Source organism: Lathamus discolor, chromosome Z (assembly GCF_037157495.1).
Source record: "Lathamus discolor isolate bLatDis1 chromosome Z, bLatDis1.hap1, whole genome shotgun sequence".
Lineage (NCBI taxonomy): Eukaryota > Metazoa > Chordata > Aves > Psittaciformes > Psittacidae > Lathamus > Lathamus discolor.
The window spans coordinates 63,865,493-63,879,506 of record NC_088909.1 but is presented as its reverse complement, the minus strand read 5'-3'; the positions used below and the strand labels follow the sequence as shown (position 1 = coordinate 63,879,506).

The following is a 14,014-nucleotide window of genomic DNA, read 5'->3' as shown; positions in this document are numbered from 1 at the left end:
AGAGTTTATTTATTTATTTATAGTTAGTTTCGTAGTATTAATGTAGAATTCTGAAGAGATGAATAAAAAGCCCTAAAATTCACTGCTAAAAACTATATTTCACACTAGATGCATGTTTTAACTTGAAAGTCTTATGGGTCCACTGTCACAATGTGCTACATCTCCCATTGTTACACCAGGCATCAATCATTGTAGTCTAGTGGAGTTCCACACACTTTGCACACAGCCTTTTGTCTCGATTTTACCACCCATTAGGATATTGAAAACTAAGGTCTAGTCTATAAAAGAATCAGGCCTAAGTATGTATCCAAAGCAGTATTTTGCAAATCCTAAACGTAAGCAAATTCTGACTGATTTTCAGAGGCAAAAGGAGAACTATGCACTCACATTACAATATTCAGAGCAAAAACCACTCAGGCCTTGTCTGTTCATAAGGCTTATGAACCCTTACAGGACTGCATTGCACTCTAGAACACAAAACTTTAATGTTCTAGCTGCTTAGACATCTCATTCAGGCCCAGGCCTCAGTCTTAAAACACAGAAAACGTGTTTTCCTATCTAGTCTTGAAGGAGCTAAGTCAAAATCAGGTATGTCAGTATTCATCCACTCTGCTTAACGGGTCAGGGCGATACTAAACATAATAGCCGCAATTTCTTTTTCAGTATAGCTGGAGCCGGTATGGGCTTTGATGTGAGACAATCAGAAAACCACCACCTGTTTTCCTGAAGAGATGTAACTCTTCATTTCACAGAAAAGCATCCTGGGTACGTCGGCCTAGAACGGTGAACCTCCAAAGCCCCTGGAACTGCACTACTGGCCAGCATATTACTGATGTGAAGCTGGGGCATGCATGAATGCACTTAGAAAAGAGTGAGCCTGCATGGGCAGGAAACTGGGGCACCCACCTGAGGGTGGGTAGACCTCCATTTTGGTCAGCAGATGAAGTACAGAAGCAATCATATGAGCAGGAACAAGAACCCAGGTCTTCTTATTATTGTTCAAGAAAAACAAAGCAAAACTTCACACACTGGAAAAAGTCTCTAATCTCTAAAAATCTCAGAAGGGCATAGGCAGTCACCCAGCAATTGTACTCTTGCCTCGCAGCAAGAAACAAATGTGGATTTGAAGACAGGAGACAGATAACTGAATTAATTTGTCTTAGAAGTCAGCAATCCACTTGCTGTCTAGAGAATGCAGAAGTTTAACGTCAGTGTCTGGATTCCACTCAGAGACCCAAACATCTGCTGTCTACCAAAGCTGTCTCCTGGATGTGACCTGTCCTCTGACCAGACCTATGACAGTCTTTCACACAGCTGCTTCCCCTTCAAAACAGCCACTTTCCCCTGAAGTTAAGAGGTCCACATCACCCGAATAAGCTCATTATAATCAACCACCCTGGTGTTTTCTGCTTAGCTTCTGACATTCTTGTCTGTTGAAACTCCTCTGACCTTGGGGCTGTATCCCATGGATCCTGCTTTAATCCACCCCTACATTTTTTCATAATGAGTCTCATATACCCCTATGCACTATATACAAACATACACACACAGACAATGTTTTAAATAATTAGTAATTTTCCCTTAAGGGTAAAAATGTTCTGTAATAGTATTTCTTTTTGTTATGAAATAATATAAACGAACTTGATGTGGTAATATTTTGTAACATGGCTGTGTTATGCAATTAAGACTGCAGGGTTCAGATGGCTTACATGCACCTGGAGATACTGACACATGCTGGAGACATGGAGCTGTTGAAAAGCACTTACATGATCCGACGCATGTATACGCACATGCACAGAAATACGCAAACAAAATAAGGTACCTCCCATCGGCTTACATACTTTGACAAAAAAACAGCAGGTACAATAAGGTCTGTGTAGTTCAATTTCTGCTCATTTCCTGTTCTCTTCAAATGAATAACCCCTTGTAAACCTTAAAAAGAGAAAACTTCTGCCTCTTCTCAGGGAGGTAGATCTGATCTCCTGGCTTCTTTTCTGCTAAGACATGTAAACCTGTTGACTTCAGCTAGTGTGTGTTTCAGTCATTGCAACTATATATCCTCAACTTTGATTTAGATTCTTTTCCTCAGCTTTCAATTTAGGTTTGACGAGGAAAATGTAGAAACTTGCCAAATGTTAGTATTTGCAAAGCAAATCCCACTGCCAAGAATGCATTTGTTTTGTGACTTTTTTCATTTCTTCTTTAAGGTCATCGTTGGGTTAAGGTGATCTGAATGACATAACATTCACATGAAAAACAGTTTCTCACTTCATCTTCCTCTTTCTTTAATTCCAACAAAGACAGTGGCTGACTTTGCATAACAAAAAATTTATCTTAAAATCACTGTGGACCATTTGGTTGTGCCTAGAGAAGTTACCCATCACTGCAGTTAAATATCAGACTGCTGGCTGCCTCATCACAAGCATCACAGTAAATCACATGACTGTCCTGGCAGGAGCAGGCATTTTTTCACACTTTACATCATCCCACAGATTCTTTCATCTCAGGATTGTGGGATAGCAAAATGGTGTAGGAAAGGTTTAATACTCACCAAAAAAAAAAAAAAAAAGGTGGTGTGAGAAGGAAAATAATCTGTTGTTGCAGGGAAGACAACAGAAAGATCAACATTTGGGGGATAAGGAAGATGACAAGAAGGTTCAGGATCAGTCTTACTAAGAAGATAATAGTGGGAAAATGGGAATTGTAGTCAAAAAGAGTCAAGCGTGTGCAAAGCTGAAAGGTAGAGGAGGAAAAGGATTTTCTTGAAACAAAATTTTATTAGTTCACCCCTCTAAAAACTCTAAACTATTTCAGAAATTAGACTATTTCCATCTGGTTTCCTTTCTCCACTCCAACTCATAGCTTGTCCCATTGAGTCCTGGGTTGCTGTACAGGGCCAGAGATGGCACAGGACACAGTGCAGTTCCACTGCATGAACAAACACAGACACAAGCTTGGCACTGACCAGTGCACAGTTATATATCTAACACACAGAAGAGCAAGCTGAAAGAAAAGTATATATATACTACACCAGAGACGACCACACCATAGAATCATAGAATAGTTAGGGCTGGGGAGGACCTTAAGATCATCTAGTTCCAACCCCCCTGCCATAGGCAGGGACACCTCACACTAAACCATGTCACCCAAGGCTCCGTCCAACCTGGCTTTGAACACTGCCAGGGATGGAGCATTCACAACTTCCTTGGGCAATGATCTGTAATCCACAGCACTTCCATGACCCTCACACACTTTACACATATCATGCTCATAAAATCTACCTGTCCTTGTAGCAAGCAACATCAGACTCCTGTAGGAAGGATTTCACACTACACTGTACATTCAGTGCTAGTCGCCATGAGGTGAATCTGACAGGTAAAGCTGCAGGTCTAGGCACAGAGTTCAGTGTCTTTGCCACACAGCAGCTAAATGTATTCTTCAGTACACTACAACAGAAGGTGATCAGTCTCCTCTCCCACCTTTCTTTAGATGACTTGCATGCTCTAGAGCTCGTCTCCAGGCATACTTCAGTCAATTTGGTTTCAAGCCCAAACGATTCTACCTCGCAGGGCAATGGCTGCCAACATTACTGACAATGTATTTATAGAGAAACAGTTTTTTCAAACTGAGCACTGCAAATGAAGTTCAGGAGGTTTGAAGGAAGGTCTGCTCTGGAGCATATGCTGAACTCCCTAACAAGTGCCACACTGCTTGCTGTAAACATGTAACTTACGTCTTATTGACTTACTGAAAGACCGCAATGTGGAGCCTAAGCCACCTCTAGAGTCAATGGAAAGGGGTTGATGCTGCCAGCAGGCATGATTTAGCACACTTAAATCTTTCTGGGCACCTCCACATCAAGTCAATTTCAGTCCACTTAATTAGTAAAATAAAGTCATGATTTGGGGAATGACTGATCTGGCCAACCTCCAAGAAACAATGAGGATTCTTAATACTTCACAGGATTTGATTGTAAGGAGATGTATCTCAGATACACAATTGCTGCCAGACAAAATATGTCGCAGTGAGATCATTAAAATGAAATCCCTACCTTAGAGATCTGGTTTTGGTTCAGCTTTCCATCATTCTAGGATATATCCACATGCTATAGAGATAAATACCACCTTCTTTTACCTGAACCCTTACATTTAGTCCTTATGCCAACAGTTATGCCAAAACTATCTAATACTGACAATACTTCGGAACATACTGTGCCATGTGTCAGTTATGTCAATCACCTGTGCACAGAAATCCAAGAAACATTTTCCTTTCTCATTTGGTAACTCTACAAAGTGCACTTTTAATCCAAGACATTATTTTAAAATTAACGTAAGAAACCTACTTGACCAAGATGCGTTACCAGGGCTGTTTTTTTTCTGCATGAATAACTGCCACTCTCGTTTTTGTTTTCATAATTAAGGAAAATGGGCTGGTTTTTAATATCTTCCAGCAGAGCTAAAGATGTTGATTTCAGACTCATTCAGACTTTAAAGTCTAATTCATGCAGTTGATCCACAACATTAACTGGAGTGCAGGTCTCATCAATTTGATAAAGTGTCTTTACAACAACAGATGGTAATTTGTTTACACTTAGAGCTTTAAATGGACTCTGCTACAAAACCACTTAAAATGTTTTCTTTAAAAAACAAAACAAAACCAAACCCAAACCCAACAACAAAAAAGCCCTACACAAAAGTGCTCAGATACTTTAACCCAAAGAAATTGCTGACAGATTTGTTTTCAGCCCAGCAAAGAGCTGACAACATATTTTTGCTGGATATGGTAACTTGGGTCTATTTTTAGGACCCCTTTTTTTTTTTTTTTTAAAGTACACCAAAATAGCAGTGGGCTTAAAAATCACCATCTGCTTCTAGCAATGAAATAATTCTCTGAAGAATAGATAATAGGCATAAAAAGCCCACCCCCAACTCTTACATTCTCCACAGTAAGACTGAAAGTCACAATAGTATTTCTTGTAAGCACTGTTTATTCCATATAACAATACTGAAAGGTCATAACGAACCTGTTAAGTGTTCAGTATACCTGTTTATCAGTTATTAATTTACCAGTGTAAGCTGTTTACATTTCAGTTGAGAATGGCTGACTGGCAAGTATTATTGCTATTGCTTTTATGACCTAGAATAGCCTAAAACTCCTGACCTTTAGAGCACAATGCAGACTGTCCCCCTTTCTTATTTTAACTGGGATTTAATAAGTAAGAATTCTGATTTGTAGGTAATGACACTTTTTTAATTTTTTTCTTTTGTTTAAATGCTCAGTACAGCTATTCTGCAATTAGGTTTTGCAAATGAATGCTGAATGTAAAGAAATATGAGCTGGTTTGCATCCAGCTAGTCTGGATACTGACAACAGTGAATCACTATTTCAGTGCAAGGTGGACCTGGACACTTGCTCATTGACTGAAGCCTGTCACCACAGTTTCTCAATCCTCAGTGGAGTTTATGCCTCTGACACCTGGAATGACTGACAAAATCCAGCCCTGCAGATATCACTATGCTCTACCCATGCATAATAGCCTTAGGAAACAGTAATATTATTAGTATCAGTTACTTTCATCCTTGTATCTTTTGAACTCTTACACAACGTAAATTGTGCTTGAAAGAGAGAGAGGAGAATGATCCACTACTTTTCTGTAAGTAGCTTGATGGAAGAAAAAGGCCCAAGCAAATGCCCCCTTTCCATCTCCCCCCTAGATAAAAAACTTGTGGAACTTAGTCATTACACTTTCTCTTTGAGGGCTCCAGCCACAAACAGCACATACCCATGGCCAGATGGCACACAGCCCATCTCCTCAGCATGGGGTGTCATGGCAGTAGAAGGAGGGACTGTACGGAAGGATGAGGATAAGGTGACAAATGCCAAAGGGGAAAACCAAGTTTCACTAGTATGAGTGCTGGTGAGATTACATTTGCTGTTTCTGTGATTCCAGTACAGATGACAAAGTCCGAATTGTAGTTATTTCAGCTTAGAACATTTCAAGGTTTTGAACCACAGAATTGCAGTTATCTTTTTAGCAAAATTTTCAAGAAAGGCACTGTGGTTTTCTTTTTACCCATAATACTCCACGAAAAAAAAAAAAAAAACACCAAAAAACCCAAAACCAGTCTTTTACAGGCATTAAGATTGAATATTCTAGAGACAGAAAATAAGAAAAAACACAGCGAGATGGCTCAAACGACACTAAAGATGACTTATAAAAAAACCCCCAAAATGAAGAAATGAAGCAGCTTTGGAAGTAGTAGTATTTAATAAGTAATATTTCAAAAAAATTTTTCATCGTGGCATTTCATTAAAATCAAAGCTCACAAAAGAAGCAGTTCAAAAAAGGAGATACCCATAATTCATGCTTATACTTAGTGGATCAGAATTTTTGTGAAAATTAATTGTCTAACACTTAAAAGACCTGCTAGTGATCACTGTAGCAACAGTGTTTGGGCTGACTTTCACATTCTGACAATAAGAGAGCAGAAAAATCGTGAAGAAACATAGGCTTGTTGGTCTATCCTGTTCTGGCAAGGATAGGACATCTTCATAGTACTGTGCAAGAATCACCTGCGTCTAGTAAACAATTACAAAATAATTTACCCACAAGGGAAATTTGGGGTTTTGGGTTATATTTTATTTTTTCCTTTTTTCCCCTGAGTCAGTAGTCAATAATTAGCCCAAGAACGAGAGGGGAGAGGAAGGAATCAGGAGAGTGGTGGGTTTAACAACTTTACTGTTCTATAGACTTTTTCAAAGCGGACCCTCTTCACTGAAGAACAGTTGAAAAAAAAAAAAGAAAGAACAGATTATGAATAGTCAAGATTCCTAGTGATCTCACTGGGAATTACACATTTATTTGGAAGGCACTGAAGAAATAAGGTTACAGACTTTAAGACTTGATCCAAATTCTATTATGTAAATGGAAAAAGAAAATTTTCTTGTCTTGAAAGGAAACTGAATTTAGCTTTCAGTTCCCAGGTAATGAGGTACTAGTAAGTGTAGAGAACTGCAGGGGAAGTGATCAAGGACAGATGACATTTTGGGTTGCTTTTTTTTTTCTTCATATTGCATACTTATCTAAGCTGTGATTTACTCAGATTTATCATCGTAAGATTCTCCATCCTACCGACTACATCTATCTAAAGTAGCATTCAGATCCAACGGAAATGGGGCATATCACAGATTCTAAATGTGCAATTAGTGTCCAAAGGTTAGCAAAGGGTGAGCAAAGAGAGCTATATAACCTGTACGTGACCCATTGCTTATTCCAGGCAATGTATTCCTGCCTTCACAGTAACGTATGGTAATTGCTGTTACTAAGGATATTGCTTGGTTTGAAACAAACACTTCTTAGATTCCTCTTTCTTTCGCAGTCTGGATGCTTTTGTGATTCGTTTGATCGCACTGAAGTTGCTTTTGTTAGTACACAGAATCCCCTAAACAGGGCCCAGTTCTGCAAAAAGATCTCATAAACAGGTCCTCCCATCACTGCTAAGCAATTCCTAGGTCAGCTGGGCTTTTACTGTACAGACATGTCCTAGCATCTTAACTCAAACCCAGGACAAAGGATTAACCTTTTGTGCTGCAAGTTTCTGAAAACTCTCAGGTTTTACTGGGCCCAGAATGACTTCCAAACACTCAGCAACTGAGTTTGCACACCAGGACCTTTCCAGCAGCCTACCACAGACACGAGATCTTTGTTTCTTCTATCAAGTTATAGGTATCCACAGTGGTCTGCAAATAATGTAAATATCAAGAAAGGCACATATCCATTTTGATCTGCTAGTTTTATTTACTAGTAATAAACTCAGGCCATATATAAACTATCCAGTCATATCCTGTAAAGGCTTAAACAGTGAAACCACAAGGGAAAATAAACTAACATCTCTTCTCTTTTTATCTTAAAAGTGTCTGAAATGAATTGGTTGCTAAAGAAACCTGATATAATTGTGACAGAGTGTTTTGAAACCCTTAGTGGAGTTCATCTGAAACCTCAGCATAACAAGTGGCCTCTTATCTGCGTACTATTCCAGGAAGAAATGCATGGCATTTCGTCATCACAGCTGAAAGACTAACTGGCTCTGCACGTAGGCTGAGAAAGAATAAGAGCCCTCAGCTATAATGAGGGCATGCTGATAGCTAATGCTTAGTCAGAGGCTGTTTCCTTCAGCCTTTGCTAGTGCTTGTAGGAGTTGGAATGTGGGAAAAGGCAAGAATTAAAGAGAACATACTGAAAGTCAATATTTACCTTCTCTAGGTTTTTTTCAATTATTTCTAAAGAAATGGCACACATGCATTAAGGTGGTGACATCCCAAACTATGCCCCTTACTATAAGGGCTTTAAGTAGCTTTATTTAACGTGACTGTTTGTGAGCAGGATTACTTACAGGAGACAGAATCATAAAAAGCAGATGTCATTTTCTCTAGTCTGACATTTAAAGGCAAATTAGTAAGTGGAAATTTAATATAGTTATTTCCTTGTGAAAACTGATCTTGCATTTCCAAACAGGCAAACCAACTTTCTCTGCAACAAAGCTGTTGAAACATAGATAACTGGTAGCAACTGACATTACTTCAAAACCAAGATGAATCTTCATATATAGAGGAATATGAAGAACATTTCTTTTTATAGGCTTTTCCTCTTTTGTACATCCTTCAGATTATAACATCTGTGATTCACTACTATCATACTTTTTAACATAAGAAACTGAAAATTTTGAACAGGAAATGATCAATACAGAGAATATGAAAATGTTAGAAGTGAATGTGTAGCAATGTCCAGGCTGTGAGTTTGCAAGGCACTTCAATTGGGACCACATTTTACTTTCTTACTCTGCATGCAGAAAAAATAGCTATTATTGGGAATTTACTCTGCAATAACCATGCTGATTGAGCACACAACTGTAAACTTTATGCTCTATAATACTGAACACACTGGACTGAGTCATTTTACACACATGCAGTTGCTGGTCTAAATAAGGGCTAGATTTAACTTGTTCTGTTTAACTCACTGGCTGAACACTGAAAATAGTTGGCACAGATTTTTCTCAGGAAATTCAAACTTACACAAGCAAAGGAAAAACATTGCGAATGAGATGCTGCTGTGTGCAAAAATTCATCTTGGGCAAAACTTTAAACCCTAAAAATAAGACTTATTTTCAGTTCTCACAAATAGGCTTTTCTATTCAACTCTGATGGTTTAAAGCGGTTGTTAATCATGTACTGTACACACTACTAAGCAAGAAAGTGCTCAGTTATTTCTGAAACACGTTATTTTGAGGCTGTATTTGAATCTTCCATATTTATGTGATGAGAGTTATGTCACAAAGTTAATCATTCCCAGGATGCTAGCATTCAGGGTAATGAAAAACTTCTTGTGCAAGCAGTCATTAATCAGTGAGTGTAACATTGCATAATGCTTTCTGAAGCATGTGTTATGTGATCAGAGTACAAGGCTGCATAATACAGCAAAGTGTTTATGCCATATGCTGACCTTTTCTAAAGCAGAAAGGGAGCCATGTGATGCGCCGCTCCTGCCAGCAGTTGCTTATTGCCAATAATTAAGTTTGATGATATGAAGAAACACAAACTTGTATTGCTTTAGAGTTCTGAAAGGAAGAAGCTTTGAAGTTTTTGGCACTGCAAAGCACAAAGATAGCCAACTTGGCTTGAAAACACTACCGTTGTCCATTATAGGCACCACCCATCAAAACCGGAATCAAGTGCCCTGCTCAAGTGGTTACTGGCATTTGTGTAAAGAAAAACATGTGCATCGTTACAGGACTGCTGCATTATCCAGAAGAGCACAAAGGTCACAGGAGCAAAGCAGCCAAAAGCATGCTCAGTACCTCAAATCTCAGAACATCACAGTAACATTTGATGTTCTTGTGCAACAGTGCTAGTAAGCAGCTATTACCTAATCTCCTACCAGTATTACACAAAAGTATACTTGCGAAATACTGCAGATAAATATGCTGTAATTATATGAAATATAAAAACATGTATAGGACAAAATGTTTTTGTAACTCTAAACAACATACCTGTGGAAATGTGGTTTTAATGAGTTATTCTAACAATGGAAACAATGCTTTAAAAGCTTCTATGATCAAACTTAAAACTATGTGCTGGGAGCAGAGTGGACATATAGCCATACATTTTATATATTATGCATATACGCACACATAGCATTATCAGAAGTTTATCCTGTATGCAGCTATTTTGTGCTTCACTGTTGGCAGAATCAGGCTGCAGAGCTGGAATAACCAGCTTCGCACAGCTGCTTTAGCACAGCCTGGTAGCACAGCTATGCCACTGGTGCTCCCACACCACCTCCTCCCCCTTGCTGGGGTTTCCTTCTGAATAACTGATGACAGCCTGACTACTTTGGGGAGCTGGGACAAAAAGGGTAGCCAGCCTCCACAAGCGTTGCCATCTGTTAACAGCAACTCAGTTCCATCATGGCATCTACCATATGTCCCCAGTGGCTAAGGTGGTTTCTTATATCCCTTGCTTACTTTAAGGAAGTATTTTCAATCTTAACTAACAATCCTAAAGATTAAAGCAGCCTAGAAGCAGAATCACAAGCACACACAACTAAGACTTAGTTCTATGCATGGACTTTGGTGCCCAAGTCCAAAATTTAGATTTTGTTTTAGGAAGTCACAGTCCTGTTATATTAGGCAGTAGCAATTAGGTAGGTCTTTCAGGATTTATGAATTATACCTTTCACACCTAAGGAGTCTGACACAGTAGGCATCTTCCCCCTTGGCAGACAGAACTTCGAACAGTGCAAAGGAGATGCCGGGGATGACAGGAAAGCGAGCAGGACTCTTGTCCTATTAAACGAACAGTGTGATACTTACTGCATGAGGGACTGCAAGACAGGCTTTCCCTCTCTAAACTAATAGGTCATTATCTCTACATCTCAGTATATTAACTTGTAGAATAAGTAATTGAAGTGGAAAAGTTTTATCAGGAATAACTAACAGCATTCAGTGACCAGGTCACTCCTGCAGGAGTTCTGCCTTCAGGTCAATTAAGTGAAAGGAGAGAGAAGAAACTGATTTGCTCTGGTGTTTTGCAAATCCTTCAACTACTGAATAATTAGACAGACTGAGGGGCTGCAGCATATCTTCTTCACTTTTTAAAAAAAGCACTGATCCCAGCTAAGATTTGGAAAAAAGGGCAAGAATCCAAAGTGAAGAAAGGAATTTCATTCCACACAAAGTGGGGAAAGACTATGTCCACATGTTCACTTACAAACTGGTAACAAAGGCAGAACCCTTCTCATTATACTGTATTTGTGGCTCCTACCTGCTTTTGTACCTTATACAGACAGCCTATGATTCATGTTTGGATAATTTCTACTAGTCATTAGGGTATAAACCTCTGATGCTTCAACCAACCAATACAGAAAAATCTACTTTGTGGAGCTGCTCATGAAGATATTAGAAATGACAGTGCTGAAATGGACTTTGATTTAAACATGCAGCCTGAACACACCCTACAATCCATCTCTCCTATCCATCCTTCCAAAACTCACTGCTTCTCAGAAGCATGTTCCCTAGCTCTCTCCTCCTCTCACCATTACTTGGAAGAGGAGGCAGGCCAAAAGGACAACATGAACCACAGACTGAACCCTGAGTAGTCACTAGCTGGGGATACTTTTATGTATTTACAAAAACCGTTCAGCTACAGACAGCTTTGAAGACAACAGTCCCAGCAGAACAGACTCATTACACAAAGAGAGAGAGTCTGAACTCTTTCCACACAAGTGCACAGAAGTATTTATTTTATTAGATATTTACATGTAATGAAAGCACAACCTTCATAACATTATCCTTACAATTAAGATTTTAAATTTTGTCTTTCTAAGCTGCATGAAAGAGACATTTTTTAAAAATTTGTACAACTGGCATCAGATTTTGTAACATGCTAGAAAGAGTTGAGCCAAAGATGATATCACAAAGTCCCTTATGCTTAAAGGAAAATGTTAAATCAATTAGCAGTTGCTAGAATAAAGAAGCAACAATTTGATGTATAAGTTCCATAAAAAAATACTCAACTTTTCATGTTGTTCTGAAAGTGCTTGTATTATGCAACAAGAAAACTGCAACATATTCTCACCTCTTTAATGTTACAAAAACTTTATTAGTATATGCTTCAGAAATTATAATCAAAGAGTAGTAGTCACTAGCCAGAACTCTGACGACTTTATAAACATACATGTAGAAACTATGCCTTAGAGGGTTAATGTAGTATTTTGAACTCAAATATTGCAACAGGATTTAGCTTTGACACAGAATGTTCACACCCTCTGTAATAAATTCTTTTAACATACTTCATATTTCTTCCCATGTGAATGAGTGTCCTTGGAAGAATTATGTACTAGATAAAATTCGAAGATGAAATCTAGGTCTAGGCTTATTTAAGGGGGGGGGTGGAGACTGATCTTACAGTCTACGACAGTTGCTGATTAATGAGCTGCTCATGATTGCAGGAGGCCTCTCCAAACTGTAGCAAACGATAGTATAGGACTGGGAGGAATGTGCTATCTGGATGCCACACCTTTGTTGAAATTTAGAGCTCACTTCAACTTCTGCTACGTTTATTCCAGCCTTAACTACCAGATGTGCACAACCAGATAAAGGGCAACATACGTGCATCCCCCTGAACAGCTATTTGACTGCTGCTTCTGTGGCAGAACTTCTGTGTTAGACAAATTCCACGCTGTAAGTATGGCTAGCCACTTATAGCAGTCACAATACATGCTCTGCAAGGTTTACGGTTTCTGCTGGTAGTGCTCTTGCACAAACAAATGCAAAACTTCCTGGAGGAGAATAGTACTATCATATCCTGAGGCAGCTTGATCTCGCCTGCCTGTCTGAAAAATTTTATACATACAGATATGCATACGCACATACACATACATATGCATGCATTTAACATGTCAGTATAAACACATACATACTATAACACATAATCAATACATTACATAAACACAGCACATTCTTCCTAACTTAAGAAACTTCTACTCAACTCTGTTTCAAGGTTGAAAGTGAACACGATTTATATCTGTAATAAAAAAGGTATGTTACCTGATCTTTGGTGATAATACAATAATTTCTGATTACATCCTTCAAAAAGGATTTCCTTTTAGGAAAATTTTTAAAACTTTCCTAGCTTTGCTTATAAAATATGAAAGTGCTTAAAGTGAAAACAACCCATAAAAATTCATAAAAGTGTTCCCTGCATCCTGGTGTCTGCATTCCAGACTTGAGAAAAAGCAAAGTCAACAGAAAAAGAAAAGGCGTAAACACAAAAATTAGACTTTGTAATCTCTCAAAATACACAAGAGGAATTTACTTACCTTTAGCTGAACATGCCTCCTTTTGATTTATTCTCCTTTTTCTCAATTTTGGCGATAGCTGTCTTTCTGAAAGTGCGCAGAAAAAGAACATCTTAAAATAACCACATTATCATGATTATTATCACACCCTGAGTACACTGACTGTATCAGCCTCACTAGACAATGAAGCCCCATGGCTCTTCAGCAGCTCATTAGTTGCTAGAACAAGGCTAAAATCCCATAAATGAGACATGAAGGCATATCTTGTTCTATATCCACTGCACAAAATACCAATGGTTTTCAAGTATACTTTTAATAGTAAATAAACCCTCTCTCTTATCTTAGTAGACACATTTTCAGAGATGTTGCTTGTATGGAAAGACAATGGAAGAAAAACTAAGTTTAGTAATAAACTGTTTCAATTACTCTTTTTATTTGCATACTATGAGTTGGTTTTGGTATGTGAAGTGTCGCTACTTCCAAACCCCTTACTGTACTCACTTAGTCTCCGAAAGCCAGATTCCAAGTAGCATGCTAATCTGCTCCCTCCTGTGATGGACAGACATGCTATTTTTTATTCTGTTCAACGAATCTGATTATGGTTAAATGCATCTAGGAGCAATGACTGAGGAAAATATGAAACAGCTGCAAATGATATAT

The 14,014-nt window shown here is 38.5% G+C and overlaps 1 protein-coding gene across 1 annotated transcript in view; it reads right to left on the bottom strand.

Annotated features, from left to right (window-relative positions):
* TPPP2 (tubulin polymerization promoting protein family member 2) overlaps positions 1-4,356 on the bottom strand; it is an 80,182-nt gene extending 75,826 nt beyond the window's left edge. Inside the window, exon 1 of the mRNA XM_065663939.1 lies at positions 4,343-4,356. The gene's annotated coding sequence lies outside the window, so the exon portion shown is untranslated. The remainder of the gene's footprint in view (positions 1-4,342) is intronic.
* Positions 4,357-14,014: the final 9,658 nt, after the last annotated feature.